General features: G+C 39.2%; 1 protein-coding gene across 1 annotated transcript in view; it reads right to left on the reverse strand.

Moving 5' to 3' along the window:
• pou6f2 (POU class 6 homeobox 2) overlaps positions 1–19,146 on the reverse strand; it is a 75,031-nt gene that overhangs the window by 47,732 nt on the left and 8,153 nt on the right. The window lies entirely within an intron of this gene.

Consider the following 19,146-nt stretch of genomic DNA (forward strand, 5'->3'; position numbering starts at 1 on the left):
AGCTGTCTTTATGCCTGCTGAATTAATCCTCCATAAATGTTTGTGTAGATTATGTGATGTAAATTAATGCTACCAAATGTTTGGCTTTTTAGTTTCTTTCTAAAATATTATAAACCCACAAGTGACTTTACGAAACTGCAAATATATTTGAGTTCCATTCTACCATATGAAAAATTATTGAGCAGTTGTCTTCTGGAAGCCTCTGTGAAAGTACAGTGCCATTCCGCAGGCTATTAAAGATGTCTCTTTTGATGTCGGTGCATTTCTTCAATTTCCTGATTTGAATGGCCCTTAGAGTTCCTTTAGTGTAATTTCACATTGCATCTCGTAGCTTATCCACTGCACTCCTCACTGTGGTTAAGGGTGCTTTCATTATCCTTCATAATATCGCAATTCTGGACTTGTTTAATGCTGTGACACCCAATATCATTCTTCTTCCATATATATATTTATTGTAAATGTAAACAAATACATCATATTTAGCAGCAAACATATGCACACCACTCTTGTGAAGTTGTGCCATTTTCCTGTTTTCTGTCACCTGCAGGGCAAAATCATATATTCTCACTACAGTATTGTCTCAGCATTACATTAATATTACAAACAATTCATCATAACACTTCATTCAACAAAGACAGGACAGATTTTATATGTAGGACAGAGGAGGTAGCAGAATATTCACATCAGAAATAATTCATTTTGATTTGTTGGAATGTTTAAACTTGGCAGTGTAACTAATAGTGTTTACTACGATAGATCGATGCATGATGCAAGAGTGATACACATATTAGCATCACACCGATTAATTTGTCAGCACCAGACACACCAGTGGCCATAATTAATTGATGTACTTCAATTATTAAAAACAGGATTTTTTCCTTGTAGATAACTGGGGGAAATACATTGGGGCTGGCATTGCTTTGATTAGTACGGCTATCTCTGCTTGAGAGTCAGGCAGGCATCCATTTGATCCTCTCCTCTACTCCAAGAAGCAAGAAAATCAGAGAAGAACAAAAAAAAGTGTCTCTCGACCAGTAAACAGGCCACTTTTATATTTCTTCTATCTGCTGACACGTTGACACCACTCTCACACCCTGCCATGAATTATATATGGCATCTGTGCCCGGAAAAAAAGCCAAGAGTCCAATTCATGCTTGAAATGTTGGGGTAAGTTGTCTTGCAGGCCTTGACAGAGCGTGTATGTGTATGTGGCACTCTCACAACTCAGAAGCACTCGGAACGGCACTACTGGTGGAAAAGGAGAGCAAAGAACAGAAGGCTGAAGGGGAGGAGGGAAAAAATGAATTTAAGAAGAAGGTGAAAAAAACAGATTTCTGTCAGAAAATTATCAGAATCTGAGGAACGATCAAAGGCAAAAGCAGGCCCTTCTCCCGCCTCCAGTGACGGGTCCAGAAAAAGAGATGGAACAACAAAAGGAATGTGAAGAGAAGAAAAACAAATAAAGAGAGGCAGACAGGGAAAGCGCTGAAGAAACCCCCATGTGGCCCTATTATATGGGCACCACTGCAGGTAACCGTAAGTCTTAACGGCAGTGCTTTATAAATGCTGTCATCTTGTTAAGGAGAGCTGCTGACCTTCCACTCTCCTTAAAAGACTAAAGCAAATTCATCGGGTCCGCTCTAACCGCAGAGAGAGTGAGGAAGCTAATTGTCAGAGCTGATCTTGCACTGCAGGCTCTAAAGACATCATCAGAAATATACAATGGTTTTGATCAAGACACTTTCTAATTAATTTACCATCTAAGCTGTCATAAAGGAGCCAAAAAATTCAAAAAGTAAAAAAAAAAAAATTCTTAGTTTAGATATTTATTTCTAATTGTAATTATTACATCTAGATTCCTTAATAATTACAAACATGAGTAAGAGTTCATTCTTCATCTCCTCTTTCATTTTTATTTCAATAGACCAGTAAATTCCCTTGGGTGCTTGTGTGCTGTGATTTTATTGATTAAGCAACGTGATGTGAACAGTAGTTAACACACAGAGCAAGTGGCAGTGCGACTGACTCAGTGACTCGCCGCTTCAAAGAATATCCATTTCCTTTTATTTCCTATAAGCATCAGAGTGTAATTACTTTACTTCTGGTATTATTTGAAATATTTATTCATCTTCAGTAATCACTGTATCCTGGTTTGAGGTGGAATGTATCTGGAGCCTAACCCAGGAACGCAGAAATACACCCTGGATGGTATGCCAGTCCATCACATGCACACACATTCACACCTAGGAGCAATTTATTCTATTTGAAATAATAATTATACATTATTATAATATTTGCTCATATGAAGTTTGTTGCTTGCTAACACTAGCTAAGTAGTTTGTTATGTAAGACGCTACTTACAGTTGAGGTCATACATTTAATCTGCTAAATGTTAATAATTTAAAACAATTTAAGATTTAAGAGGGATCATAAAATTTGCATCTTGCTTTGTATTTAAAAATTGCATCTTGCTTTGTATGTAGTACTGTCCTGATAAGCTTTTTAAAATAACAATACTTAATTCTTAATACTTAATACTGAGTCCCTTGTTTGTCCTGAGCAGTTAAACTGTCCATTGCTGTTCAGAAAAGTCCTCCAGGTCCTGCACATTCACTGGTTTTCCAGCATCTTCTGCATATTTGACCCCTTTCCAACAGCGGCTATATGAGATCCATCTTTTCACACTGAGGACAACCGAGGGACTCGTACACGACAAAAAGTGCAAGCATTCACCGATGCTCAAGAAGGCGACACGGTACGTTCAGAGCCTGGGGGGGGGGGGGGGGGGGTATAAACTTCTGAACAGGATGATTGTGTAAATTGTTATTATTCAGTTATTATTGTGTCGTGTGGACTATATGTAAACATCTGTTATGTGAAATAGCATATTCATGGCAGTACTAAATAAAAAAACAAAATTCAATTTTCATGAACCCTTATTATTATTATTATTATTATTATTATTATTATTTATTTTATTTTTTTTTATTGTTGTTGTTGTTGTTGTTGTTATGCAGATTCTGATAGATATATGTGAACTTATGACCTCAACTGTAAGTGGATGGCTAATGCATGTTTTCATTTCATTGCTTCTGCTTGAAGTTATGCACATGCACTTGTGTCTACAGTTTAGATTTATGGCTTGGTATAACATTAAATAAAACTGTAAAATCACAACAGCTATAACGAATCCCATTCTCCAACGGTAACCAGAGAGGCAGTGTGATGAAATGCAATGACAAAATTTGCAAGTGGACATGTGCCATAATTTCACTGGCATAAAACAAACCCTGAAATGTAAGTCATCCATTAAAACTACTGGCACCCTTTTAGAGAATAGGCTAAAATGATTGTGTAAGAGCACTAAGCACAATTTTTCCACTCAAAATACAATCTCAATTCCAAAAAAGGTGGGACACTGTGTAAAATGTAAATAAAAACAGAATGAAATGATTTTCAAACTCATGTGCTATTCACAATAGAACATAGAAAACATATCAAATGTTTAAACTGAGGAAATGTACCATTTTAATGGGGGGGGGGGGGATTAAGGTAATTTTGAATTTGATGGCCGCAACACATCTCAAAAATGTTGGGACGCAGGGCACCAAAAGGCTGGAAAAGTAAGTGTTATTAAAAAGAAACAGCTGGAGGAAACTCATTAGGTTAATTGGCAACAGGTCGGTAACATGACGGGATATAAAAAGAGTATCTTAGAGAGGCGGAGTCTTTCAGACGTAAAGATGGGCAGAGGTTCACCAATCTACAAAAAGGGCTCGGGTTAGGGTTAACTGTTGCCAATTAACCTCCAGCTGTTTCTTTTTACTAACACTTACTTTTCCAGCATTTTATTGCCCCTGTCCCAACTTTTTTGAGATGTGTTGCAGCCATCAAATTCAAAATTCCCTTTATTTTTTTCTTAAACTGGTACATTTACCCAGTTGACACATTTGATATGTTTTCTATGTTCTCTTTTGAATAACACGTGTGTTCATGAGATTTGCAAATCATTGCACTCTGTTTTTATGTACATTTTACACAGTGCCCCAACTTTCCAAAAGGAATTGGGGTTGTAAGAAGTTAGTTCAATAAACAGTTGTTCTATATTACAGCTCATCACTACATGTTTCCCCCCATCTTTCTCTCTGAGGACCTGACAAAAGAAATGCCATGACTTCTGGCAGCTTCTGTTCTTGTTGAACTCTTTCTAATCTAGCACTCATTTTTACCTCACTCTCACCCCAGAGCCATGAGAAAGGAAGCAAGAAGACAAAACCACCCGAACAGATCACAGGATTTCCTCTATTAAACACAAGCTTGTTTGGCTGACCTCTGTGACCCCTGTATAGCCTGTGTGTGTCTGTGTGGGTGAAAGTGTGTGTACTGTGTGCTGCTCATAGTCCATTCTGAAAGCTCCGTCTCTGAGCTGCCAATGAAAAAAAGACACTTGTCTTGTGTTTGAGTGTTGTCAGACTGTGTGTGTGTGTGTGTGTGTGTGTGTGTGTCATGTGTGGCTCATTGTCAGAAGTTTACACAGAGGTCACAGTGAGCAGGATGGACAGTGTGTGTGGCTATTTTTACTCAGAAGGAGAGGAGTAGCTACTTTTCCCATTACTCTGTAGCACCTGCGTGTCCTAACACCACAACATTTACACATCTGGGCCAGAATTTTAATGTGTGTGTGTGTGTGTGTGTGTGTGTGCGCGCATTACATCACATCTTACTCCTTACACTTAGGGTTCAGACAGTACTAAAAGGTCCAGAAGCAGCAATTTGGATAGGGATCAGACAGCACTAAATGATAGGCAGCCTAAGTGGTCCAGAGGGTTCAGGGGACTAGAGAAAGCAGCTTGTTGGGATCAGAGCTGGCTCTAGGAGATACATGACATATCACATATATCAGTATTGTCATCCCTAGAGGGGGATTTAGATGGGGTTTGGGAGTGTCTTGAGGGAGGATGAGGTGGAAAAGTAGGAGATGCGCAACAGTAGTAGATGTTTCATGTATAGCTAAAAGTAATAAAATTATGAAAATGATGAATCTCCTAAGGAGAGTACATTACAATGAGAGACAGTGTATAAAACCCACACTAGGCATGATGGGATACTATACTGAATTTCTCTGATATGCAGATGATGTGTGTTATCTTTGTTCATTTTTTTTTTTTAATGGAAATTCATTTGCTTTTTTTTTTTTTTTTTTAATCCATATGATCGAAGTAGAGGTAACTCGTTCACACCTCGGGGCAATTAACTTCACACACCAGCATGTTTGGGGGAGCGGAAGGAAACTGAAGAACCTGTATGAAACCCACATGGGCACAAGTAGCCCAGAACTGAACCTGTGATCCCAGTGAGGCAGCATGGCAGCAAAGTGTCCTATAATTTGAAACGTTTTACTACAAATGAAAGTTTCCCGACATGATGATCTGCTTTGCATGCTAATTGTGCTATGTATTCCAAACCATGCTTGTTAGGAGAAACCAATCCACAAAGCGCAATGTTAAAGAACAATGGGTTCTACTGAAAAAAAAAAAAAAAGCTTGTTAAATTTACTGAATTCAATTGTGTACATCGGTTCCACGTGATTGAATCGAGTTACATTAACATAATTTGCTTTTGTACATCCAACATGACTTGATCACGTATTTTAAAAGCCGTGAATAAAATCAAACTCCACACTCTCACCTGAGCAAAATTCTGCTATACACAATACAGCTGCGATATTCAAGCACACATGTTTTAGCCATGTTAATTTAAATAGTATAGTTAAAGTACCTGTCAGTGCCAACATCCCCACAAGATTTCATAATTTAATTAATGTGAATATGTGAATCGATCATGCTCACTTTACACAATTAAATTTTGTAATTAGAAACTTTTTATAAAGTGTATAGCATAAGCAATTAAATCACATTTTGTTGAGAAAGGCAATATTTTTATTTAAACCATACGTAATATTTTTTTAAAAAATCTAATCGACATCAGATTCCATTTTTTTCAGTGTAGTCTTGATCTTAAAGGAGTCATATCATGATTTTTAATGTTTTCCTTCTGTTTGGGAGTGTAATATATCTGTTTGTGCATGTATAAGCTCTGCAAAGTCACAAAACTCATATTTTCGCCCAAAGGGATTTATTCTATCTCATAGAGAACACTGCTCCAGACCTGCCCGAAACGCGTCGTTCGAGGTCCAGATTGACTTTCATTTAAATTATTTACCGTAATTTCTCTACGTCACAGCGCGCACTGTCAGCATAATCCCGCCCAAAGGCAGCTACTAAGAAAGAAGGCGAGGCTTCAGTGAAGTCGCGGAGACGCTGTGTGTTTCGGTGCGAAAGCAAAACCTCTTTGTTTGGCCTTCCAAAAACAGACAAAATTAGGAATCAGTGGTTACTGTTTATTTATAACGCTGTTCCTGAGCAGTACAACACAAATGTTTGCTTGTGCAAAGCGCATTTTACAGTGGACATCTTCCTGAACCTGGGCGAGTACACAAAGACTACTCGTAAAACGTGGGTGATTCCACTTTGCTCTGACAATCTTGCGCTTCTCAATCAGAACCTGTAAGTCAAATTTTTGTGACTGTTGAGTTTTGTATTGTGGCTCAGTTGTAGACCTCTGCTAACATGCTAGCTAAAGTTTGCTAAGTTGTCTCAGTATTTAAGTGTTTGTTTGTATGTTGGTGGTCTGACAGACACATTGATTGTAGCTGCTTTGTGATTGTATCTTGAAATGGTTTATATCAATCCAATCACAGGAATCTTAGCTTTCCAAAGATATATCGCATGGGTACCTATGTACACACATAAGCTGTGTACATAGTGTAGTTTTGCGGACCGCCGGCAGGGTGTCGGAATTTACGTCATATCTGAAAGGTGAGAGAGTTTCAAAATAAAGACTTACCACTGTGAAACGTTTTGCTCAAGTCGTGTTTGCAAAGTTGGTTCCGCTTGATCATCTGCATTTTCCGAACTGGTCTCGAACTGATACAGTAAAACTGAAGACATTTTGTTTGGGAACTTAGAATTGCTTAGGAAGCCTTGGAAGCTGAACCAAAGAGCGTTACATTTCCAGCACATCCTTGAAGTTTTTGGCCAATCACAATGCAATGGGTCAGCCGGCCAATCAGAGCACTCTGGGCTATTCGGAAGGAGGGGCTTTGGAGAAATCGGAGCATTTCAGGCAGCCTGGGAATAGAGGTACTGCAATAATGTACAGTATGTGACAAGTAATCCGTTTTTGAACATTAAAGCATGTTAACCTATTCTACTACACCCAATAAACAAAATAACGAATGTTTAAAAACGTTTAAAAATCATATGACTCCTTTAAACAGGAGTATGTGACTGTGGTATGTTTAAGGCCTATGAAATGATTCCTTGTGGGCGCTGAATTTCACCAGAATTAATCAAAATTTCCTCCAGCACTTTTGATGGTGTGGTTCCTTATCGTATCAGGACATAAGCCTTCAATGCAAACTTGTATGCAGAAGTTAAGAAGTCATGGCAATTTGATTGACACAAGAAAATCACATCGCTGTTGGCAGTGGTGTCGCTTTAAGAGTCCGTGGCTGATGATGTGTTGCTGCTGTTACTGAATTTCCATCTTCAGATAAGTTTCAAAGGTGTAGCCTATTTGAAGACATCGTATTTACTAATACAATAAACGATGTTCCATCTCCCTTGTTGAGATTTTTTTTAATAACTAGAAGGCTTCAGGCCGGAATTAAATGGTCTTACACCCCTGACACAGTCTGTAATTCAAATACTTCTTTAGCCCTCAGATTATTCTTCTCTTCTCTTAGAGGTCAACTCTTTACACTCTCTGATGCCCCTCTGCCTCAATACTCCATGCCCACCACTACTGAGGTCTCTCCCGTGCCCCTTCTTCATCCATTGAGTGTGTGGCAGCGGGTAAAGAGCCTCATGCAAAATTTATGCTCACCCGGCAGTTTCAGTGGGCGGAAAAATCAATAGAGGTAGGCACTGATGCGTCGGGGAGACAGAGTGCTGGTTGACAGACAATAAAAGCCTTAGGGGTGTGTGTGTGTGTGTGTGTGAGCGTGTGTGTGTGTGTGTGTGCGCGCATGTGGGGAGGGACAGGGGGCTGCATTTGCCGATCCAGAGATGGACCACAGCCTTCGTGTTCTGTCTCCCTTCTATCAGAGGGATTACTTCGCTAGGTTCAGAGCCTACCTGAAAGAGCTTTAAATGGAGCACACTGCTTTTCTGTCTAAAATATATGTTAAAAAAAAAAAAAAACCCTTTTTTGTTGCAAGGTTTTTATGTGTCTGTTGTTCTGCACCATTGGGGTAGATGAGCGCAAACTTACTCAGGCAGTCATGTCGAAATAAAAAGAAGGACTTATTGTTGTGTAAAGCAACTCTGGGTGTGAACAAGGGCTGAGTAAAAACAAACGATTTCAGAGGGATGAACACCAAACAATGGGTTTTTTGGGGGGGTTTATGCCTCTCACTCCATCTTCTCTTTAATTATTCCCTTTGCTCGTCTTTAAAATCTGTTCACACTTACCAAAAGAAAGGGGATAAGGATAGGAGAGCATGAAAGTTGAAAGGAAAAAAAAAAAGAGAAAAGAAAATGAGAGAGGCATCATGCCCACAAGTACGGCAGTGTTACTGATTATTGATGCACACACTGACATGTCACTGCCTGTGATGTTAAATGCTCTTTAAAACCAGTCCAGTGAAGGCAAAATCACAAGCGCAAAGACAAAGAAAATTGCTGATATAAAACACATATGATCAAGAAGTAGATCAGATACATATTCCACACACTGTATATCATCTGTCTTTCTATTATGTACCCAGCTGCTGGGTTGGGTTTTTTATTTATTTATTTTTTTGCAGTGCCCAAACAAAAAGTGAGGCAAATTGTACTTTAAAAAAAAAAAAGCCTCAGAATAAAAAAAGCAACGTGTACGTTGCTTTCTGTTTCTCTCCACGTAGCATTTAATAGAAGATCAGCTCTTCTGTGAAGTAGCAGCCCGATTTTTGTCGGTTTAGTGGTTTCTCTCTCTGCATGGCCTATAAGGCATATGAGCGATGTATGATGAATGAAGTGGCGCGCTGCTTATGCGCTTATCATGCTCGGTGAGCAGCAACAGGTTCAGCTGAGGTAAATGAAATTCCTCTCCAGGACAATATATCATCACGGCAAATGTATGTATGCACCCCAAACTTACACAAGCAACTCGAGCCAAACGCTGACATAGTGTGTGATGGGTAGGGGAAATGAAGGAAATAGAGGTAATGGGTATGCAGGGGGGTGCTTGGGGTGAGATGCAGCTAGAGCTGTGGTAACAAAGTGTATTTTCATATAAGCTGATGGTTTTTTTTTTTCACTACTTCTTTACTTTTCCACTATTCACTGGTGGGAGTAAATTGAATGTCTGAATGTTCAGTGGCTAATTTAACACAGAAAGCTTGTTAGGAGAAGATAAATCATGGCAAGTCGCAGAATAGAGACTATCCTAGTAGTGACACAGAGGTGTCTGTCTTATTGCTATGTTTTCTGTCAGGTTCATTAGTATAATTCAATTTAATTCAATTTAACTTTATTTGTATTGTGCTTTCAACAATAGAGAATGTTACAAAGCAGATCCCTCGCAAGTAAGCCAGAGGTGATTTTGTCTGCCTGAGATTACATGAAGAAGAAACCTCATATATAAATCATTACTCTTCCACAGTTGTGTACAATAAAGTCAAACAGAACTAACCGGATTAAAAGGAATACTCTATATGAGCATCATAATCTTTAAGGTCACAACAGGTACAAATGTATAATATTCAGGTCAGATCATGGGCATACATTGTTTTGGGGGAAATTCAATTCATATGGCATATCTGTCCAAATTCAAGCGCTCAGTTTATAACAATGTAAAACTCTATAGGAAAGATGAAAAATGCAGTCTATTAGAGTTACAGGAGAGATATGGGTAGAGGGAGAGCCAAATGTTAGCTGGAGCTACAGTGAGTATAAGGAAAAAGGAAAATTGTCAGGCGAGTGTAACCCAAACTCCCCAATGACAGGGGGGGTTTGGGGGAAACAGGAGGAAAGGAGGAAAGGGAAGGTGAGAAGTTGCATGTTTGAGGGCAAAAAACACACTTAAGCTATCTCTCCGTCTCTCCTTCGCTCTCGGCTTTCTTAGCAGTTTGGGGTTAGATGTAAGGCTTTGGCTGTAATAGATATCTGTGGTCTACTCATGTGCTACACGATCCAGCTGCTATGTGCCTTCACCAAGGACCCCCCAGGGGCCATTACACTCTCCAGTCCTTCCTCTGAGGCCTCGTTCAGCCCTCTTTAACACTTAACACAGGACCCCCCCACCACCACCACCACCGAACCCAAAGCCCTGCCGCCTTCCGTAGAAAGCAAGGCTATTAATTAAGGTAATTAGGCCCTGAACTAGCAATTAGAAACCGCAGACGGCTTTCAGCCACTGCTTTTCGCCTTCAAAAGAGGACTTGGTTTCATCACCATCTGCTGAGTTTCAACTCACCACAGGGTCTTGTGTTTCGGGGAGACGAGGAACATGTTATCTGAGATGCAGACCTTCACGTGACCCTAGGGTTCGATTTTTGGAACATCTCAGATTTTGAGTTTTCATCTCTTTTTTCCCTTCTCTGATATGAAATGACAAGTGAAAGCAGCATTGTATGTCAGAGAGCTCTTGTGACTGAATGTGGAAGTGATCCATTTCTGAGGAGTGATCCCGGTTAAAATATATTGCAGCACTTTAAGGTCTATCGATTTGTTATTATGGCTGAATGTATTTGAATGGAGAAGCCAGAGCTGCCTATATGTGTATTGAAAAACAGTTTGATTTGTATTGATAGGTTGATTCTTTAGATATTGATTAGATGTTGAGGTTATAATGACATGGCTGGATTTGTGTAGCATTTGTATTGATTCCTGGGTAAGTGGGCATTGATAAGCTGCTAGGTTACTATTGATTGCTGTTGACATTCAAGACATAGTGCACTATACCACTATAACACTAAAATGTTTTTTCCCCTTCTTTTCAAATATAAGTGTCCAAAAATGGAAACGTGTATTTTCTTACAACATGAGCTATAATACGGAGAAAAAAGCCATGCTCATACAGGACAGACCTTTTAAACTTCACATTTTCCAAGCGATTGAACTAAAAGGCAGGCTTAGCCCATCAGAAGCTCTTTTTCTGCACCTCACCCTATATTTTAGCAACTTTTCCATCCATCAAAGAGAACTTTCACGCTCTTCTAACACGAAATGGCATACCTTTACCTTCAAATTCTCACAAAAGGTACATATTTGTGTCAATAGGGGTGTTAGAAATCTCTACCTCTTTCTCTTAAAAGCTTCAACAAAAAGCTTGAAGCTTCAGTTCTCATAGAGTTCTCAGAGTACCAAGCAATATGTTATATTATATATACACACACACACACACACACACACACACACACACACACTCACATGCACATACAGAAACACACACAAAAGGAGTGACATATTGTCACTCCGGTGACAGAACACAATTGTCGTCGCAGTACGATAACCCCTTTTTCATTGCAGTTCACTCCCATGAAATTACCATTAGCATTACGACTCATGCAGAACTGAGATAAATGTAAAAACGTCACCCAATTCAACCAAAGGAGAATGCCAGCTCCCCCAGATTACCATCTCTCCTTCTCTCTTTCTCTTTCTCTATGCTGCCAAGTGTACTATTTCATTTACAACATATCGTTGGTTTTTCTCCTCTCACTGACCATGTAAATCACCAATCAATTTCCATTTCCAAGGCCTGATGATGGGTTGTCACTGAACGCTTATGAATCGTCACATGGCAGCCAAGCACAAGACCTTTAATAACGGAGAGGTGAACATCTCAGAGGAGAAAAAGAGTTGGGAGAGTACATGAAAGAAAAAAAAAACTGCACTCGAATAAGTCTGTGAGATTGTACGTAGCTGATGGTTTAAGCAACATAAATTCCTTATTTCATTCAATCAAATTAAAGGGTCAGGCTCTTTGTCTTTGTAGTGCTTTGTATCATATTTTTGGACGGTACTGTTAATAAGACTTTTAAGACCAAGATTAATTTTATTTTATGTGTAACTCTTCATCTGTCCTACCTTTCACTTCATCATTTGTCTCACTCCTCAGTAGGGGTGTAGTGCAGTGCCACTATCTGCATCTGCCTCATTATCTGTCGTGTATCTAGTGCTCCAAATATTTCGCCTCTATCTGTAGTTGGGCTTAACTACAGGAGATAGACACCATTTTTCATTAACACAATACATAAAAACAAATAAATTATAGTGCCAGTTTGGTTGCCCAGTAAGAGTCTCATTTAATGAAGAATGATGAACGCACACAATTAATGTACAAGTTATTGTTTTTTAAATATATTTTTTTTAAAAACCCAGCAGGGATAGGCTTATTTGTGCACAACAGGGTCTATGTGGGTTATATGGAGCAGTGGTTCTACTGGGAAGTGACATGAAGATGTTAAACTATATACAAAATGAGCACAGGAACAATGTGAATAGTGTGCCTCCTTCCTCCTCCGTATCTGTCGTTGTATCTGTTTAGAACACATTATATGTTCAATTCAAATAATGTACTCATATTTGGTTACATCCCAGCTACCTCAATACCTGCCAATATTAACTACCTTCTCATGCCCATTTTCCATCTGAACACATCCCTGACTCCATCCCTGACATATTTTTGTTGAGCAACAACAAAAAAATTCTCCTTCTACCTTGTGCCTTAGCTGTTTTTCTTCTGCATCAACATCATCATCCCCTGCCTGTGTTAAGTCTTTGTCCATCTCTGTGTGCACAACCTGACTCCGGCTCTCCCTCTCCTATTTAAATATCTGAGTGAGCACAGGCAGACAGCTAAAATTCAGGAGCCCGCACCATGCCAGAGAAAGTGCGCACGGAGCGATTTGTTTAATTTAATGCCAGTGTTGAGGAGCTTAAGTCATTTCAGGCCTTTCTGCACCACTTCCCCATCAGAGACAAACATCAAACGGTTGCAACCTTTTAAAAACCTTTATTGGGTCTCTCCAATTACTTGGAGACTGATGCTATTACCATAAAATATACAGAATATAGCAAACACGGGTGAGGATGATGAATGCAGAAAGAAGAAGGGAAGGAATGGCAGACCCTGTCAAGATTAACAGGAGTATCTATTTTAGACGGTGTGTTCCTGACCTGGGCTTTCCGCACTGCATGTTTGTGTCTCTGTGCTTTACCATACAAGCAGCAAGACAAAGAGGTCGGCTCAATTGAAACAGACAAAGCCATATCCGATTATCATTATTATTGTCTATTTCAATCTTCCCTCGTTCTCTCTTATGCTCGCTGTGGCTGTTTCTTCTTTACGGCATTTAGACAGAGTGACAGTGCCACCAGTCACATTTAAAACGAACAGCATGTGGCAGACCAGGCGGCTGCTGAGTCCGCTTCAAGACCACAAATGCCACAAATACGCCAAACAGTAACAGCAGGATTTTAGCAGACACTCGAAGGACTCTCATTGCCTGTAGCGTTTCAGCTTTAAGAGGAGTGCAGATGTAATCTTCTCTTGATCTGTAGCCTATTTTGTAATAAAAGGACTCCTACATAGCAAACATATATAGCATTCCTATATTTTAATTTTTGAGCATGAAATGGAAAATAAATGATATGGAAAATAAATTCATTCAATTTCCGTCACTTGTCCCTTGATGTCTAGTCTTTATGACATGGTGTGCTCTATACGTATGTGTGTGTGTGTGTGTGTGTGTGTGTGTGTGTGTGTGCATTTCCACCTCATAGCCTGTCTGTGTGTACATTACAATTTGTGTTATTTTTGTTTCTACCCCACTGTCATATGCAGTCACCTGGCAACGTACTTGCAAGCTGCTTATTCAAGTCAGACAATATTCAGGGGAAAAAATGCAAGAGAACAGGATGGAGAAGGAACCGGAGCGTTATCAGAGGTGTATGGGAGATGAAAAGCTTAATTTCTGCCGGGATTGCCTTGGAGAGCAAGCACAGCGCAGCCCTCCCTGTCTCCGACGCCACCTCTCACTCTCAATTATTTGGCTCCTGTCACAACAAATCAATCAAATTACTCCAGCAAGCCTGTGTGCAGGTGCTGCTAGCACATCGCCAGTCGCATTAGCTTTGAAATGTATGAGAGCGCTGGCAATTTTATCACTCTTATTTATTTAATGCGACTTGCTCCCCTGCGAGTCATCTTACAACTGCTGCAAAGTTAAATCATTAAAGGACATTACAGAAGGCTGACTGCGGGGAGCACTTTAAATTAAACACAGAGAAAGAAAGAGTAAGAGACAGAGGGAGAGAGGGAGAGACTGAGCGAGGTTTTGCATCAGTATTGTGCTGAAATGAAGTGAGAGCTGTACATGTGAATTCTGAGGTTGTTTCAACAGAATCAGCTTCAGTACAGTTTACGCATACTTTGACTCTGGCTTCCGCAGCTGACAAAAAGGGGATCGTGAGGAACTTTACTAAAATAAATACCTTTGCTTTTGTGCTATTTAAGAAAATTTTGAGAATCAAAACACATTTCATTCAGTTAGTAGATTTCACACACACACACACACACACACACCTGTGCAGAGCTCAGAAGCATAGACAAGAAACTGAACTTAATAAAGACACAGCGTGCTGAAATTTTGGCTTCAACTAACTTTGCATGAAACCTGGTTCTGTTAAGCAGACAATGTTGGGTCCTTGAGCAAAAACCTTGATCCTTAACCGTGTCCCGTCTGAACTGTAATATGCTTTGGATAAAACCATCAGCCAAATAAATTAATTGACTCTTTCATCTTCAGTAACTGCTTTAACCTGATCGTGGTGAATACGGAGCCGAAACCAGGAACACTGGATGCGAGATTGGAATGCACCCTATACGGGACATCAGTCCATCACATAAAGCCAAATAAATGTCAAAACAAAGGAGACTAACTGAGAATTTTGATTTTATAAGGACACACAGAAATAAGCAGGTAGAAGTTTAAATAAAGGTAAAATCTGAGTGCCTGGCCCAAATATATCAAACCACCCTTTTCTTCCTCACTGCCTTAGACAAACTCTAATTATCAACCTTGTTGTCGTCTGCTTAGTGTTAACTTTACAAATACTAGACGTTCGAGTTTCCTTTAAACTAAAATAAGGGTGTTTGAAATGTTGAGTTCCCTGATCTCTCTGTTTTCTGTTCCAGTTATGCATCTCCATCTAAAGCCATCCAGCTCTTTGACAGCAAACGACATTCCAGAGGGAGCAAGAAGCTGTTCTCTTATTGTAGTGATTAGAGCCAACATGGCTCCTCATTAGCCTACATGAGCTGAGAGACGCAGGCAATTACCCCCTCACCCCTGAGTGCCGTTTTATGTTTCCTATAAAGAGAACACACACACTCTAGCCCTCCCGTCAACCCCCGGTTCCCTCGCTGCACGGTACACTGCAAGCTCTGATGCATCTGTGACCAGGCAGCTTACAATATGAATATGAAAGAGTCCGACTCTACATTTGTTCTGCATTAACTCAGAGACATTCTGACAAGCGGGAGGCTGATGTTTCATTTGCTGCATGCGTCTGTAGGGAACAGACTGGTGCACTACATTAGTGTTTCCAAAAACACTTGAATGGGTCATGAAAAGAAAGTTATTTATGATCTAAGGCTGAATTCTGTCGGTCTCTTGAAATCAGGCTTGTTGAATGAGGGGAAAATCCACACAGATGCTATTTTCACAAGAACGTGAAGTTTGCTTTAATTGGTTGTGCTAGAACGCAGAAAATGTAAGACAAATTGAATAAAAGGAAATGTTTCGGGAAATATAATTAAATTTGACAGTCACAGAAATGAAAGCACAATATGAACGCTACAATATGTCACATCACCAATCTTCTATTTCTAAAATAACATTTCATTATGTCTCTGTCTGTCCTGCAAGAGTTTACTGTTTTACACTAAATCCTAAGATGAATTGATTTTGAATAGAATACCCACGTTGCTAGCTCATTAAGGGTCTCTAGTGAAATCCCAATAGCGTATAAATAATCTAGAGTTAATCAAATTATACACATGGACATTTGGGGACATATCAAGCAGCTCAATCTTTTACTTCATATCAACAAATCTGTTAAACAAAAGTTTACCTATATGACGAATCAGATTCTACCATCTCAGACATTCTGATTGTCCAGAACCTAGCTAGCTAGCAAACTGATGATACATCAAATGTAATTTTATAGTTTAATTGCCAAATATCTTAAACAAATTGGAAAAAGAATTCCAATCAAAATATCTGCGAAAATAAATAAATAGTTTCATTCAATTCACAAAAACATCACATTATACAATACGAACATGCTAGAATGAACAAGGAGGCCAACAGTGTAACAGTGAGTGGATCACAGTAACACCTAAACACTGCAGAAAAAGAAAGAAGCTACATGTGTTATCTGTTTAAAATACCAGGTTAACATTACCTAGCAGTGTATACCCTAACTTCCAGTTTAAACTTGGTTTCACTAAAATAAAGTTAGGCTTCACCATTAGATACATGGACAGAATGGACATAAGGAGATAGATACGTGCTACACGCTGTCATGTAAAGAGCCTTTCACCATACAGTGAGCTAAGCCTTTCTGAATGTTACCGCATAAATGACCTAAAAACTTGTTATATATCGGGTAGGCTTTCACACAGGAAGGAACACAAGGCCGAAACAGAACTCTGACTACACTCCTGTATTTCTCCATCTGAAGAACTTCTGCAAATAAAATTCATCTACTGAGAAGATCCTGCCCCCAGATTTATCCTTCCACACGCTGCATTTAACTGAAGCATTATTCTGGTTTAAAAAAAATAAAAAAATAAAAAAAACCTTTATGGTGATATATATAAACATAGTTATCCTGCATTAGCAGAAGACATGTTATCTGTAAAACTGCAAGCCAACAGTTCATGTGTATCCTCCTGTACTTTTCTGCAATAGTTAAGGAGAGGGACTATCATGTTATTCTTCATTTGTGACAAAGGAAACCCATGATTAGGCCAAAGGGCACTGAGGAACAGAAATCATGCTACAAGACATCATCACTAAATTAACAGATGTGAAAAGTGCCATTGCACACTGCATTGGATATGTGACAAGTCTGACGTTAAAACAGAAAAGGTTGGTATTTGGGATAAATCTGATCTGCAGAAAGCTTGTAGGGAAGAGCACTAGTTAAGTGATTCGGTGCAAGACCCAACTCAGACGGCAGAAAAATGAAGTGGACCATCTCAAAGTCTGAATCTCTCCAAGAACAATTGGAGGAGGAGAGAGGAAGAGTTGCCCAACCGGAACAAAAGCTTGAGGAAGCTACTAATAAGAGTAAAACTGTTGTCTTCACATGGTCTCAACCCTGTCTCTACCCATTCAGAGATCTCCTGGCAACAGAGGAGAAATTCTAAACAAAGGCCTCTAACTCAGCCACAGCGAGTGATCCTGAGGATGAGATTTCTGATGAGTCTGAGTGAGTCTGAGTGAGTCTGACATCATCAAGGAAAATGGACTCATGAAAAGTGTGCTCTGTCATGAATGGGGAGATCTACAAGAGTCTGTGGGTTATTATTGAGCACGGGTGAATCCAGTAGCCGTAGGATGGGGGCCATGTTTAAGAGCTGTCTAAGCCACATACCTGGCGGTTCAGCAAATAGTGCGTATCACAATGGACCAAGAAGTTCATGTTAAATGTCCAAATACCATCCAAACACGCCTGTCAATGGCACAGACTCATCCTGTGACAATATCAAGACTTATTCTCAAGCTAGACATGATTTACAAATGTATTCATAAATCAAGTATGTAGTATTCACCCTCATACCATCAGAGATGCAGGCTTTTGAACTGAGCGCTGATAAAAAGCCGGGTGGTCCCTCTCCTCTTTAGTCCTCTTTAGTTTAGAGGACACGGCGAGAAGACGGCAGCATTTCTGGATCGTGTTCACATATGGCTTCTTCTTTGAATGATAGAGCTTTAACCAGCATTTGTGGATGGCACGGAGAACTGTGTTCACAGACAATGAGTTCTGGAAGTGTTTCTGAGCCCATGCGGTGATTTCCATTACAGAATCATGCCTGTTTTTAATGCAGTGCCGCCCGAGGGCCCGAAGATCACAGGCATGCAATATTGATTTTCACCCTTGTCCCTTGCACAGAGATTTCTCCAGATTCTCAGAATCTTTTGATGATATGATGTACTGTAGGTGATGAGATATTCATCGTCTTCACAATTTTACATTGAGGAACATTATTCTGAAATTGTTCCACAAATTGTAGGCGCAGTTTTTTGCAGATGACTACCGTGAACCTCTGTCCATCTTTACTTCTGAAAGACTCCGCCTCTCTAAGATGCTCTTTTTATACCCAATCATGTTACTGACCTGTTGCCAATTAACCTCCAGCTGTTTCTTTTTAGTAACACTTACTTTTCCAGCCTTTCGTTGCCCCGTCCCAACTTTATTTGAGACGTGTTGTAGCCATCAAATTCAAAATTAACTTTTTTTTTCCTTAAAATAATACATTTCCTCAGTTTAAACATTTGATATGTTTTCTATGTTCTATTGTGAATAACATATGGGATTATGAGATTTGCAAATCATTGCATTTTGTTTTTATTTACATTTACACAGTGTAAAAATTTTTTGGAATTGGGGTTGTAAATAACCACTTTATTTTGACTTTTATAAATCATTATCTTTGAGATATTAGGTCCTTATTTCAGGTATTGTTTTTTTATTTCAAGATATTATGTTGTTACTTTAATTTACTAGCTTTTGTTATTTCAATATATGTTATTATTACAACTTATTTTGTTACTTCAAGTATGGTATCTCATTATGTCAAATTATCAACTCATTTCTAGTTAGTATCATTATTTCAATGCATTTGATATTCTATATAATGTAGAATTATATAATTATGCCAAAAACACTGACATTTTTTTCAAAAGGTTGTGAGCTTCTGCAATTCTGAAACAAACTGGTTTTCTTTACAGAAATTTGCTAATTTGTCCAAACAATGCAATGAGAAAACAAAAAAACTGTTTATTATTACCCTGTTCTCCTC

The sequence above is a fragment of the Ictalurus furcatus genome, chromosome 23 (assembly GCF_023375685.1).
Source record: "Ictalurus furcatus strain D&B chromosome 23, Billie_1.0, whole genome shotgun sequence".
Taxonomy (NCBI): domain Eukaryota; kingdom Metazoa; phylum Chordata; class Actinopteri; order Siluriformes; family Ictaluridae; genus Ictalurus; species Ictalurus furcatus.